This window comes from Lampris incognitus, chromosome 7, assembly GCF_029633865.1.
Source record: "Lampris incognitus isolate fLamInc1 chromosome 7, fLamInc1.hap2, whole genome shotgun sequence".
NCBI lineage: Eukaryota > Metazoa > Chordata > Actinopteri > Lampriformes > Lampridae > Lampris > Lampris incognitus.
In genome coordinates this window covers 60,186,308-60,202,292 of record NC_079217.1, presented here as the reverse complement: position 1 = coordinate 60,202,292, position 15,985 = coordinate 60,186,308, and the positions used below count along the sequence as shown (strand labels likewise).

Here is a 15,985-nt window from a genome sequence, read left to right as displayed (position 1 = left end):
CCAAAAAAAGAAAAACAGGAAAACCCAAATTCTACTTTTTGCTCTTATATTAGCTTCTATAAAAGTCAGTAAGTGAAAGTAATAAGTGGTTTCGGGAAATATAAGCGGTTCCGGTTCAGTGTGACTTTAGAGATATCCTCTTTTTCACTAAAGGCTGTACAAATCTCATATCGTAGATACACATTTCTTTTCAGTGACTCACAAATGACGCTAACATCACAGACGCACACACATTTACTGTTTGCGCGTGTGTCTCGTACCAGTAAGAACCACTCCCCGGCGTTGAGCTGCTGTAGCTCCGCCCAGGTGAACGTGGACGCGTCCGAGCACGTGCGGTTCGGGAACACCGTGGCTACGTCGGTGGTCCTCCTCAGGGTGGAGTCGTGCATCAGAAAGGGGACGCCGTCATAACTAGAGAGAGAGAGGGGGGGGGGGATTTCATTTTTAAAAGTAACTTATTTTTGAAAAAAAATACAATCATTTTCAAAACACAAACAAATAAATAAATACTTAAAAATAAATAAATCACATCAACTCAAGTTGGTTGTCTTTTACCGAGCACAACACATCCCCGTGAGCCCAGATAACATCGAAATGCTCGATATCTTCATTTCTTTATATCAGTTGAAATCGTCCGGGTAGCGCAGCGGTCTATTCCACTGCCTACCAACACAGGGATCGCCGGTTCGAATCCCCGTGTTACCTCCGGCTTGGTCGGCGCGTCCCTACAGACACAATTGGCCGTGTCTGCGGGTGGGAAGCCGGATGTGGGTATGTGTCCTGGTCGCTGCACTAGCGCCTCCTCTGGTCGGTCGTGGCGCCAGGGAGGAGGGGGCACAGCATGATCCTCCCACGCGCTACGCCCCCCCCCTGGTGAAACTCCTCACTGTCAGGTGAAAAGAAGTGGCTGGCGACCCCACATGTATCGGAGGAGGCATGTGGTAGTCTGCAGCACCTCCCCGGATCGGCAGAGATGCGACCGGGACGGCTCGGAAGAGTGGTGTGATTGGCCAAGTACAATTGGGGAGAAAAATCCCGCCCCGCCCCCCCCCAAAAAAAATTAGTTAAAATCAGCCATCAGTCGTTCTGGCTTTCACCATCCTAGTAAACACCAGTTTTACATCAATGTCCACTGAGTCGTCCATCTTCCTCTTTCTGCTTACATAAACAGCCATTTTTGCTCGTCCCAAGATAAAGTTCATTAGTTGACATTTTTCTTTGACAGTTTGTTTATATTTAAACCCCAGATGAACACGTGCTTGGAGAAGACCTGCCCTACCTTACTGAATAAACTCCCCAACAACATGAACAGCAGTGCCAGGCGCACACACTCCAGCGAACAGCGGAAAACAGTTTCTTTGTGAGGACAAAAAAGACATTTACATTCACACCTTGACTGATAATGGAAAGAAAAGCATTCACTGCTACCACCCCATGTACAATTCTCCATGGTACATCAGCTACCTTCTTTGTTAATGGTGGTTTGTATAAACCCCCCCAAGCAGGTTTGACATCATCTCCCAAGCCCAGATGACTTCGCCAAGGTGTGTCAACACGACTGTGTAGTTTACTCTTGTTTAGACACTTAACCATCACTCTATATATTGTTTTACCTTTTACCTCTTCTAAATTTAGAAAAGTAATTCTTTTCTCATCTAAAACAAAAAACAAAAAACTGAACAGTCATCAAAACTGGGATGAAGGACCTAAACAAGGAAAAGGATCCTCTATATGAGGCACGATCAAACCATTGCTGTATTCATTCAACAGCAGGGATTCATGTCCTGTCAGACAGCGTTTCCGGTGTTCAGGCAGCTTGCTGATGATCCTCACAGATCGCAGCCCCAGACCAGCTGCTAGAGAAACTGCATTGTCCAAGTCAGACCCAGCAGTGTTCGCTACCGACCCAAGGGTTAGAATCTCTGCTCTGCAGGACACTTCTGTAACTGCTGATCCTGCACAGCAGGGAGTCTCCAAACGTCCTCCATGCACCACAGGCTCCCTCAACAACCAGTTTAAGGAGTCACTTTGCACTTTCCTCTCTTTCACCATCATTTTCCACACTGTGAAAACTCTGCGATAGAAATGTGACAAGGTCTGGAACTTCAGAGTCTTTGGATCCGTGAGAAACGGTGAGTCATGCAGTCCCAGACCACCAAACTGCTGCAAAACTGTGTGTGCCAGTGGTTTCCACACCAAGTCCTTTGGGCCATAAAGCAGCCTCTGGATAAACTGAAGGCGGAACGCAGCACTTCTACTGGCCAAATGTGTAAGTCCCTTGTCCTCCTTCCTCCTTTGGGAGAAAAGGAACAGCCTGGGGAATCCAATGCAATTTATCCAAAAAGAAATCAACCAAAACAGCTCGAATTCGTGAAGGTAAGTTTGAAGGGGGATCCACACAAACTAATCTGTGCCATAATGAAAACGACACTAGATAGTTGATTACAAGTGTCCCCCCTCTGTAAGATATGCTTGGCAACAGCCATTTCCACTTTTTAAGCCAGCCTTCTATTTTTCCTAAAAGCATTCTCCCAGTTCTTTTCTAGCACAAATTCTTCACCTAAAACACTCCCAAGTACGTTTCCCCTTCTTTTGTCCAAGTTAGCCCTCCTGGTAGAACTAAATTATCTAGTGGCCTTTTCCCAACCATCGCAGCTTCACTTTTTTCCAGTTCACCTTAGCAGACGAAATGTTATTAAAAAGATCTACACCCCCCTCCAAGATGTCGATATCTCTCTGATTGTTAATTATTACCATAATATCGTCTGCGTATGGTGACATTTTTAACAGCTGAAGCACAACCTGGAAAAAAAACCCTGAGAGTTCTTTTCTGAGTTTGTGAAGAAAAGGTTCAAAGGAAAGGGAATATAGCATCCCAGAAAGAGAGCATCCCTGACATACTCCCCTCTGTACATTAAAAGGTGCAGCCAAACCACCATTCATTTTTAGTATACTCACAATATTACAGTATAGTACCTGGATCTTGGCGATGAAATGTGGGCTGAACTCAAAAGCATTCAGCATCTGCCACAGATACTGGTGTTCAACCTGGTCGAAAAGCCTTTTCCTGGTCTATGGAAACGAGACCAGTATCTATACCCAATGAGCCAGAGATTTCCAAAACATGCCCAATTAGAATGACATTACCACTTATTAACCTGTCGAGCACACAGTAATTCTGGTCAACATGAATGACTTTACCCATCACCGCTCTAAGTCTAGAAGCTAAAACTTTAGAGAGGATTTTATAGTCCCCACACAGCAGAGACACACGTCTCCAGTTCCTCAGATCTTGTAGAGCTTCCTTTTTCGGCAGCAAAGTGATAACTGCCCTTCTACACCTCAGTAGTAGTTGTCCTTTGCACAAACTGTCATGGAGCACCTCCAACAGATCTTCACTGATCACGGACCAAAAAGATTTATAAAATTTAACGGGCAGTCCATCAATGCCAGGTGCTTTTTCCATTTCCCAGACTCATGAGAGCAGTATACAGTTCATTCAGAGGCAGTTCTACATCCAGAACCACATTAGTATCAGCATCTACCTGCGGTAGCCCCGCATAAAAAGTTCCAGCCAACACAGAATCCCCCACATATTCACATACTTAAAGAGTTTATCGTTGAAGGAGGTGGCATATCTGCGGATCTCGGGGGTTTCCCGTATTGCGGATCCACTTCGAGTGTAAAGAATGAATGATCTCCCTCTGACCTTTTCTCGCTTTAAACTAAAATAAATAAATAACCACTGTGATGGGGCATCCATTTGAGACACATTCATGAAATGTGAGCGGACCAGAGCTCCCTGTGCCGTAGTGCCCAACAGGTTGGCTAAGGCAGCCTTTTTAACTTTAAGGGCTTCACCATGTCCTTGATTTCCTGTAGAATCCACTAAACTCTGTAATTCTACTACTTCTATCTCTAGATCTTTAAGAGACCTGGTAATGTGCTTGGTGACATTGGGCGTATACTGCTAACATAACTGTTTTATTTTACTCTTTCCAATATCCCACCATTGCTGCACTGAAGAAAAAGCAGATTTGCTTTTTCATGTAAAGCCCACAGAAATTCAAAAGCCTTTCTGGAAGATTTATCATGTAAAAGGCCAGTATTAAAATGCCAATACGTGTTCTGGGAGAGAAAGAGAGAGAGAACGAGCGACAGCGTGAAGATAGGTGGGCGAGGGAATACGTCAGGAGATAATGGACAAAAGGAGGATGCAGAGGAGAAAAAGAAAGAAGAAACAGACGAGGACAGAGGAAGAGGTATTTAGACGGGCAAAAAGAATGAAAGGGAGATGTGTAGAAAAAGGGAGAGTGAGATTTGAATAGAGAATATGGGGGGATGAGGGGGAGACAGGGTGGTAATGAGTCAACTGGATAATGGAACGAGTGATGAGTGGATTAGTAGAAGTGGAGGAGGAGACAAGCAGACAAATTAAGAGGGAGGGAAGACTGAAAAAGAGGAGGGGAGGAGAGAGGAATGATTGAAGAGAGGAAAAAACACAAACAGTGTTACCTGATGGTGACGTCTGTCTCCAGCCCCTCCCCTCCAGCTTCCACTGCCTTCTCAAACGACATCACAGTATTCTCTGGAGCTAGCTACACACACACACACACACACACAAACACACACAAACACACACAGTGCGAGAAAGAAGAGAAAAAGCATCAGCAGTATGTCAAGCTAAGTCATGATTTTTCCCCGCCAGCTTTTTAATCTAGCTCTTCCTCCACCTCGCCTCCTCCACCTGACTCCATTAGTCTTAAGAATGAATCCCGCGTGCCCAAACCAAGCCAGGATATGATCTTTATGTGACAGCCCCACCCGTTTGTCTTCTGTAATAACTCATAATTCCTGCACACTCATCAAAATGCCACCACACAATCAAAGAAATTGTTTAACTAACTTTCTTTAGTTCACTTGTGCCTAAAACACAGCAAAGTTACTGAGGTGGATGTATTTTGGTCGACAGAATGGAAGTACATCCATTTATATATGATATTAATCCACAATCCATGAGCCAGAACATTCATATGATATTACTCCATAACCCATGAGCCAGAACATTTATATGATATTACTCAATAACCCATGAGCCAGAACATTCATATGATATTACTCCATAATCCATGAGCCAAAATATTTATATAATATGACTCCGTAATCCATGAGCCAGAACATTTATATGATATTACTCCATAACCCAAGAGCCAGAACATTTATATGATATTACTCAATAACCCATGAGCCAGAACATTCATATGATATTACTCCATAATCCATGAGCCAAAATATTTATATAATATTACTCCATAATCCATGAGCCAGAACATTTATATGATATTACTCCATAATCCAAGAGCCAGAACATTTATATGATATTACTCCATAACCCATAAGCCAGAACATTATATGATATTACTCCATCATCCATGAGCCAGAACATTTATATGATATTAATCCATAATCCATGAGCCAGAACATTCATATGATATTACTCCATAACCCATGAGCCAGAACATTATATGCTATTACTCCATCATCCATGAGCCAGAACATTCATATGATATTACCCTATAATCCATGAGCCAGAACATTCATATGATATTACTCCATAATCCATGAGCCAAAACATTTATATGATATTACTCCATAACCCATGAGCCAGAACATTTATATGATATTATTCCATAACCCATGAGCAGAACATTTATATGATATTACTCTATAATCCAAGAGCCAGAACATTTATATGATATTAATCCATAATCCATGAGCCAGAACATTCATATGATATTACTCCATAACCCATGAGCCAGAACATTATATGCTATTACTCCATCATCCATGAGCCAGAACATTCATATGATATTACCCTATAATCCATGAGCCAGAACATTCATATGATATTACTTAATAATCCATGAGCCAGAACATTTATATGATATTACTCCATAACCCATGAGCCAGAACATTATATGATATTACTCCATGATCCATGAGCCAGAACATTTATATGATATTAATCCATAATCCATGAGCCAGAATATTCATATAATATTACTCCATAACTCATGAGCCAGAACATTATATGATATTACTCCATCATCCATGAGCCAGAACATTCATATGATATTACCCTCTAATCCATGAGCCAGAACATTCATATGATATTACTCCATAATCCATGAGCCAAAACATTTATATGATATTACTCCATAACCCATGAGCCAGAACATTTATATGATATTACTCCATAACCCATGAGCAGAACATTTATATGATATTACTCTATAATCCAAGAGCCAGAACATTTATATGATATTAATCCATAATCCATGAGCCAGAACATTCATATGATATTACTCCATAACCCATGAGCCAGAACATTATATGCTATTACTCCATCATCCATGAGCCAGAACATTCATATGATATTACCCTATAATCCATGAGCCAGAACATTCATATGATATTACTCCATAATCCATGAGCCAGAACATTTATATATTACTCCATAAACCACAAGCCAAAACATTCACATGATATTACTCCATGATCCATGAGCCAGAACATTCATATGATATCACTCCATAATCCATGAGCCAGAACATTTATATGATATTACTCCATAACCCATGAGCCAGAACATTTATATGATATCACTCCATAATCCATGAGCCAGAACATTTATATGATATTTCTCCATAATCCATGAGCCAGAACATTTATATGATATTACTCCATAATCCATGAGCCAAAACATTTATATGATATTACTCCATAACCCATTAGCCAGAACATTTATATGATATTACTACATAACCCATGAGCAGAACATTTATATGATATTACTCTATAATCCATGAGCCAGAACATTCATATGATATTACTCCATAATCCATGAGCCAAAATATTTAGATAATATTACTCCATAATCCATGAGCCAGAACATTTATATATTACTCCATAAACCACAAGCCAAAACATTCACATGATATCACTCCATGATCCATAGCCAGAACATTCATATGATATCACTCCATAATCCATGAGCCAGAACATTTATATGATATTACTCCATAACCCATGAGCCAGAACATTTATATGATATTACTCCATCATCCATGAGCCAGAACATTCATATGATATTACTCCATAACCCATGAGCCAGAACATTTATATGATATTACTCCATGATCCATGAGCCAGAACATTCATATGATATCACTCCATAATCCATGAGCCAGAACATTTATATGATATTACTCCATAATCCATGAGCCAGAACATTTATATGATATTACTCCATAATCCATGAGCCAGAACATTTATATGATAATACTCCATAATCCATGAGCCAGAGCATTCATATGATATTACTCCATAATCCATGAGCCAGAACATGTATATGAGTTTAAAGTACAAAGTAAAGCTGTCACTTTGTAAGAGTCGTGAACCATTTTTTGTAGGAATCAATCACTTAAAGTGGGTAAGGGCGTCCGGGTGGCGTGACAATCTATTCCATTGCCTACCAACACAGGGATCGCCGGTTCGAATCCCCGTGTTACCTCTGGCTTGGTCGGGAATCCCTACAGACACAATTGGCCGTGTCTGCGGGTGGGAAGCCGGGTGTGGGTATGTGTCCTGGTCGCTGCACTAGCGCTTCCTCACGTCGGCCGGGGCGCCTTTTCAGGGGGGAGGGGGAACTGGGGGGGAATAGCGTGATTGTCCAATGCGCTACGTCCCCCTGGTGAAACTCCTCACTGTCAGGTGAAAAGAAGGAGCTGGCGACTCCACATGTATCGGAGGAGGCATGTGGTAGTCTGCAGCCCTACCCGAGGGGGTGGAGCAGCAACTGGGACGGCTCAGAAGAGTGGGGTAATTGGCCAAGTACAATTGGGGAGAAAAAGGGGGACCCCCCCCCCATAAATAAATCAAATGGATGTGATAGCTAATGTGCATAATCTGACATATTCTAATTTGGTGCAAGAAAACTTGATGTTGAAAGAGAGCCGAGATATGGACTCTGTACAAACGGGGGAGAAACACCGTCTTATGGGGGTGGATCGGATATTTCATACTGGAACATTTTCTGCAGCACCTTCCCTGACATCACTGTTGAACTGCTGGTGATAGGAGCCAGATCGTTATCTTGGTCTGGCTTTCGGTGGTTCTCTAAATAGGTCACCCCACGGCTGTGGTGAGGAATAGTAAAGGAGACTTTGTGGTGTTGGGAGTCCCACAACCTCACCCATATATAAATAGGACACTGTCGCTGTCCGAGAGCATTACTGCTGGTGGTGCCGACAGTGACTTGATTTCATAAAAAATGAAGCCGCATCAATTCACTATGGTTTGACAGCAGATGGCTGGAGATCCAGAGCCGGCCTCAATAGCAAGCTTCATTCCTCCTTACTTGATCTGTATTTTTCTACGCTCTTTTTCGGTAGTTTCCCAGCTAAAGCTGTGAGCACCGGTCGTTTCTAAAATCTTCAGCATTTGAACCTCATTAATACCTCAATTCAGCATTTTTGATACTTCTCTTGGGATATCACACCCCACCCCTGAGAACGGATTGCGAGACGTCTGGGATCTCCTACAGTGGAGAGGAGCAATTCCCCGCAGGCTCCTCCACCCTTCCGGTGTGGGAAGATGGCGGCGCGAAACTATGCAGCGTCTTTGTCCATGTCTACATCTGCGTCTAACAGACAGCCTGTTCTGCTGCGTCCTGTGGAACCAGGGACCACGGCCCTGCCCGGAGCTGTGCCGGAAGAGGAAACACCGAGGTGGTCTGGCGGCGGCCTCACCTAGCGTCGACTGTGCAGCGAGGGAGGGGTGTCAAAGGTGTCTGGCTGGGAGAGCTGGCCTTGGATCGGCTGAGGGAGCCTGGTCTGCTGTATCCGGTGGGCCCAAGGACCACGGCCCTGCCCGGAGCTGTGCCGGAAGAGGAAACACCGAGGGCGGTCCGACAGGATGTGGAAGCAAGGCATGCTAAGCTAACTGCTAGCCCATGCAGACCGGCAGCTCCGACAGTCATCCTGGCCGGCCTTCCTTCTCTGGACAGGGGAATTTTTGGATTGTGTTGCACTGAATGGACTGTGCCACCAATAATGACAGATGCAGCATCTGACACTGTTCAGACTTTCCGCTAAGAGGAGGAGAGCATCACGGCTTTGGTGCGATGGACGATAAATGATGCCCAAGACGGCTTAAACAAAGGGAAATGGTGAAAAGGTGGGGTTTTTTTTACTTTTAAAAATATTCATATTTATAGTGTGTTTAGTAGGCGGCACTGTGGTGCAGTGGTTAGCGCGGTCGCCTTACAGCAAGAAGGTTCTGGGTTCGAGCCCCCGGGGTAGTCTAAACTTCGGGGTCATCCCGGGTCGTCCTCTGTGTGGAGTTTGCATGTTCTCCCCGTGTCTGTGTGGGTTTCCTCCGGGTGCTCCGGTTTCCTCCCACAGTCCAAAGACATGTAGGTCAGGTGACTCGGCCGTACTAAATTCTCCCTAGGGGTGGGGGGGCCTGTCCAGGGTGTCTCCCCACCTGCCGACCAGTGGCTGCTGGGACGGGCTCCAGCATCCCCGCCACCCTGAGAGCAGGATAAGCGGTTTGGCTCATGGATGGATGGATAGTGTGTTTAATAATTATAGCGGCGCTAATCTCAAAACTTTGTCGGACACAACAAACGGTAACACACGGGACTTTCACATTGTGGTCATTTCAGCTGCACACAAAAATTCTTTGGATAATTTAGCCATTTAGAGTTTGAATCAAGCCCCGCCCAGCTGCCATAGTTCCAGTCCTACCATTGGCGCTCCTCTGTGGCCGATCAGCGTTGGGGCGGGTCCCAGGGTCCCGGCCTCCTTGATGCAGGGGGAGTACATCCCCAGGGGAACCAGGAAGAGAGAGAAGAGCACAGACAGGAAGAGGCCCAGGATGGTCACCTGACGCACTGAGGGACAGACACACACACACACACACAAATGTGGCCCAATTAACGGTTATACAAGAGTTCCAGGGAAAGAGTCTGAGCTTAATCAGTTTAATAAAAGTCTCTCCTAAGAGGATAAACATAGCCGCCGACTGGTGCTAGAAAACGCACAAATGGACAACAGACGGGGCGGCTGACGGGTCAGTATATCTGGCCGGCTGGGGAGGGACGCCGCCTGGTTCACCAAGGCAACAAAGAGGAAGAGAAGAAAGACGCGCTCGCATCCAAACCTCAGCAAGTGGCCTTTGGGAAGTTCCGGTGGTGTTGGGTTTGTGGGTCAAGGGTTTGGTTCAGTAATAAACAGGGCTTTCACAACCTGGATCAGATCAAGGCTTATTCTAATTGACTGGTAGCGGATATATTAAGCCCAACCAAACTCGAATCCTGGAATGTACCCTCGCGGGCTCCATCTACGCCAGCTGTCACATGGGTGGGGTAAGCTGACATTATGTAAAACTTGCACTAATGGCGTACGCGTTTTAAAAAGCCAACAACAGGGGGCGTCCCGGTAGCGTAGCGGTCTATTCCGTTGCCTACCAACATGGGGATCACCGGTTCGAATCCCCATGTTGTCTCCGGCTTGGGCGGGCGTCCCTACAGACACAATTGGCCGTGTCTGCGGGTGGGAAGCCGGATGTGGGTATGTGTCCTGGTCGCTGCACTAGCGCCCCCTCTGGTCGCTCGGGGCACCTGTTCGGGAGGGGGGGGGGAGTGAGGATATTCTGGGATAGCAGAACTTCCGGGTCAGCCTTGTGGAGGTGGGTCCAGCTCAGCAAACATGTGCGATGACTGGAGCAGTGACACACCAGACCAGGGTTTCACCAGACCACGTGACTTCTAATAATAGGCAAAGTTGTCGACGTGGGTGCGCAGCCAAATCACAAAAAAGACATAAGGATGTACCTCAGCTCAGATCTGGTGCCGAGTATCTCTTCATCTCTCTCTCTCTCTCTCTCGCTCTCTCTCGCTCTCTCTCTCCAATGACTAATGTCTGCTAACTGCTTCCCCCCCACTTCTTATCTCTCACTTTCTCCATCTCTGAATGCCATGGTTTTATATAGCTCAATAACATTAGTCACTCTCCTCATTATGGTTCACCCTCTCTCTCTCTCTCTCTCTCTCTCTCTCTCTCTCTCTCTCTCTCTCTCTCTCTCTCTCCCCCCCCCTCTCTCCCTCCGTTTGTCTCTCTATCTATTTCCTTCTCCATCAACTCCTACAAAGAGATCCCCCTTGACACGACTCAACAACACATCACCTGCCACATCACTATATCATGGTTACCAGGGACACAGTCGCCATGGAGACGACAGAGAGGAGGTGAAAGGTAAAGAAACAAAGACAGACAATGAAAGAGACAGAGAAAGAAAGACAGAGAAAGAGCTGAGACTCAGTATTGCTGTAGTAGTAGATACAGCATTTAAACATTTGTTAGGTTTCCCAGACTCACACAGAGGGGTGTGTCTGTGGGCTGTGAGAGGACATGTACACTATTATACTTTCTATCACACACACACACACACACACACTCAAACAACAACTGAGCATCATGTTCTATGAAGTAGGTAAAAGGAGACACAGCAGCGTATTCCACACTAACAAACATTAAACCAACAACCGATCAGATCCCTCACCTCGCTTGTTCATGCGGAAGAAGTGCAACGCTATTGGCCAAGACAGGAGAGTCATGAGCGAGACGGCAGCCACGTGGAGGAAGGGCGCAGTCACCTAGCCAATCAGAGGAGAGAGATCGCGAGTGGGCGGGAAAAAGAAATGCAGAGAGAGAGAAGGAACTTTCAATATCTAGCTAGCTTCGTTTTACAAAGATACAGTAATTGAAGTTCGCCACAGCCCCCTAACATTTAAAATACACAATTAATTCAGATCCGATGATTTTCCAGAGAGGAAAGCGCAGCAGATGTTCTCACCTAACAAGACGTCATTTCACAAACGTGGCCGAAGCACTTCCCCTTCGTCTAGGGTAAAGATCAATTGCCCCCGTCGCCTGCAATGCTGAAAACCCAACTTTCTGTCACCTTGGACATAATAATCACTGACTTTGTGTTTCAGTGCAGTGTATAACACAATACAGCTGTTACCACTGACATGATATTGCGTTTCTGTTGTCAGACGACTGCACAACTATAAAACAGTGGCTTGACCGAGGGTCACAAACTGCTACCACCCCCCCGAAATTACCGTTAGCCTTGATTAGCCAGTTAGCATTTAGTGATCAAATCACTTTTGTATAGATATCCAATCGTCTGACGGCAGAAACATGAATATAATATGTCAGCGACAACACCCGTATTGTGTTATACGCTGTTGTTGAAGCGCAAAACGAGTGAGCGCGGATGAATCGAGGGTGACAGAAAATTGGCTGTTTAGCATTGCTGGAAATGGGGGGAACCAACCGTTACCCTTCTGACATGAAGCGGAGGCACAGCAGCCATGTTTCTGGAGAAGGTCTGCTGGCTAACATGTAACGGACATCTGTGTTGGCCAACCTGCAAGGAGAGGAGCAGGGTCTTCCATTCTTTGCTCCAGAGGTCAGACAGAACAGCGGTCGCCGTGACAGAAAACACCAGCGTCACCACGATGCCGATCTGCTCCACCCGGCGGAAGAGTAGCAGAGGTATAAAACAAAGTTACACAAATCTGACGAGGCAATAAAAAGGAACATCATCAAAAATGGCTGATTGGTCTGAGTTAATGTCTCTGATGAATCTGTTTTGCATTTTTGTTTTTGGATCCCCCCCCCCCTCCATTTTTCCCGGCCAATTACCCCACTCTTCCGAGCCGTCCCGGTCGCTGCTCCGCCCCCTCTGCTGCGGACTACCTCATGTCTCCTCCGATACATGTGGAGTCGCCAGCCGATTCTTTTCACCTGACAGTGAGGAGTTTCACCAGGGGGATGTAGCACGTGGGAGAATCATGCTACCCCCCCACCCCACCCCAACAGGCGCCCCGACTGACCAGAGGAGGCGCTAGTGCAGCGACTGGCACATATACCCATATCCAGCTTCCCACCCGCAGACACGGCCAATTGTGTCTGTAGGGACACCGAACCAAGCGGAGGCAACACGGGGATTCGAACCAGCGAACCCCGTGCTGGTAGGCAACGGAATAGACCGCCACACTACCCGGATGCGAATCTGTTTTGTATTTACTTGGACTGGATTATCTAGTTAGAAAATCGGGACCCTGGGCAAATAGCTACTCTGTGTGTGCGTGTGTGTGTGTGTGTGTTGCAGTTTTCCATCTGAGCAAGCTTGAATGTATAGGTGTGAACACATGTTTGCGTTTTTGTGTACATGTTTGATTTAAATGTGCGCGTGTGTGTTTGTCTGAGTGTTTGTGTGTACCTTGTGACTCCAGTGAAGGTACAGCCTCTGTCCTTCAGACAACAGACAGATCGCCAATACCTGCCCAAAAATTAAACCACGATATTACAACCACCTACATACACGCCTGTCACCATACACACACACACACACACACACACACACATACACACACACACACAAATACCCACATACACACCATCCTCTTGGAGAGCTGATGTATCACAACTGATTCCAAAAAATACTCACCCCTACTAATGATTTGTTTTTAAATGTTCTAGTTCATGACAGAGTGAATACTTGTGTGTGTGTGTGTGTGTGTGTGTGTGTGTGTGTGTGCGTACCAGTAGCAGGGCAATGTAGGTGAAGAGCGTTGCAGCAACAACCAGCAAGACCAGAGACCAGGGGAACCAGAAACCCAAAGTACCAAAGTTAAACCTGGATACAGAACACAAAGGGAAACACAGTGATGAGCAATGGCTATATTCAATATTCACCATCATCATCATCATCATCATCATCATCATCGGCGGTCACTCAAGATCGAGTATGACTGTCCTCCTTCTGGCTCCTTCCTTATATGGGTCTTCAGGTGGGCGTAGAGGCTGATCCTGGAGCCGCATATTCTGGGGCAATGTGGGCAAGGGTGTGAAGGCGTGACTGAGGATGTGGTTTGGGCCTTTCTGGTAACTCGCTCCTTCTTTTTTTTTGGGTCCACCCCCCTTTTCTCCCCAATTATATCTAGCCAATTATCCTACTTTCCGAGCCATCGTGGTCGCTGCTCCACCCCCTCTGCCAATCCTGGGAGAACTACAGATTACCACACGTCTCTCCCGATACACGTAGAGTCGCCAGCTGCCTCTTTTCACCTGACAGTGAGGAGTTTCACCAGGGGGACGTAACACGTGGGAGGATAACACCATTACCCCCAGTTCCCCCTCCCTGGGGCACGGTATCCTGTCTCGAGCTGAGAGTAAAGGACTTGTTTCGGGAGGTGAGAGTCAGACCTGCAGAGAACATGGCCAGTCCATCTCAGCTGATGTATAGTTTTTGATTTTTGCTTTAAACGTGTTGAATAAATGGCTTACATATTATGCGGTCATATTTTAAAATCTCCAGTCAACTTTTAGTACTGGCTTAATGTAGGGCCCTATGGAATCTGTGTTATTGCTTTTTTAAATTCTCAATTCCGCCCGTGATTCTGATATCACAGCAAGTATAGGGCCCCGCCTTAATGCTTCCACCAGTCTGTCGTTGGCCCGCACCGGGCCCCCATCACATAAGACACTTGCCACCGGGCCTAACCACCTTTCTGGGGGAAGCCCTGATGTATGTGTGTGTGTGAATGAGACACTCACCAGTCAAAGTCGTTGTAATCATTCTGGGCTTCGCTCCAGAAGTAGAGGAAGACGAAGCTCAAGAAGAAGGTCAGGATCAGGAGGCCAAAACTGCCACATTCCACCTGGCACGCGTGCACACACACACACACACACACACACACACACACACACACACACACACACACACACACACACACACACACACACACACACACACACACACACACACACACACAAAAGATTCAATAAAGATTCTGTTCCCATCACTTCTTACAGCGTAACATCCAGCTCATATTAAATAAGAATTTCTTTTTGACATTTAGGAGTTTTTTCCTTTACGGAGTCAGTAGTAGTTAGTTGTAGTCAGTCAGTAGTCAGTTTTCTGGCTTTACGTTTTGATGGATAGTCTCTCATATTACTCAGTGCATGCAGAGGCAGTGTACTTTGATATTGGCTGAGCGTGGAGATGCTGGCTGTGATTCTTTTCCAGTAAAAAAATCAGACTGGATGTCTGCTGGAGTCAGCAGACATCCTTGCCGGGGAATCGATATTCATCACACCCTGCAGTTTACTCTGCTCTATCAGCAAGCTGACCACACAAATACACACGCCTTACTTCACATCGTGTGTGTGTGTGTGTGTGTGTGTGTGTGTGTGTGGGTGTACCTTGCTGCAGCAGCACTCCCCGGGCTGAGCCCTGGCTCTTTGGTATCGTCTCCATTGGCAACCGTACAGGCCCGCCAAGCAGGAGACGAATGGCTGGTGTTCATACCTGCAGCAGCCAGTGAAAAGGTACTTTTTTAAAAACTTTCAATTTACTCACACTTATGCTGATACACCACCACACCGAATCGCTGATATTCACTTACCGTAAAATAGTCGCCAGTGCCACCCTCCCCACCACCAAACAAAGAACAATTTGAGTTTTACTTATTGATCGTGTAATATTTGCTGGTCAATGTCAGTAACTTTGCTTCCTGCCTCCTGTTAAAGGGTTTTTTTAAGGGAGTTGTTTCTCATCCGATGCAAAGGTCTTAAAGACAGGATGTTGTGTTGGTGTAAAGCCCCTTGAGGCAATTTTGTAATTTGTGATATCAGGCTATACAAATAAAACTGACTTGACTTGCCCTGGTAAATAAAACAATATGTCCCAAATTATGCTGCCACCCAACAGTAATTACTGAAATGAGCAACTACTAACCAAATCTTCCAAGCCGTCCCGGTCGCTGCTCCACCCCCTCTGCCAATCCAGGGAGGGCTGCAGACTACCACATGCCTCCTCCGATACACATGGAGTCACCAGCCGCTTC

The 15,985-nt window shown here is 45.7% G+C and overlaps 1 pseudogene; it reads right to left on the bottom strand.

Annotated features, from left to right (window-relative positions):
- The window catches only part of LOC130115297 (glycerophosphodiester phosphodiesterase domain-containing protein 5-like), a 26,027-nt pseudogene that overhangs the window by 7,650 nt on the left and 2,392 nt on the right, over positions 1-15,985 (bottom strand).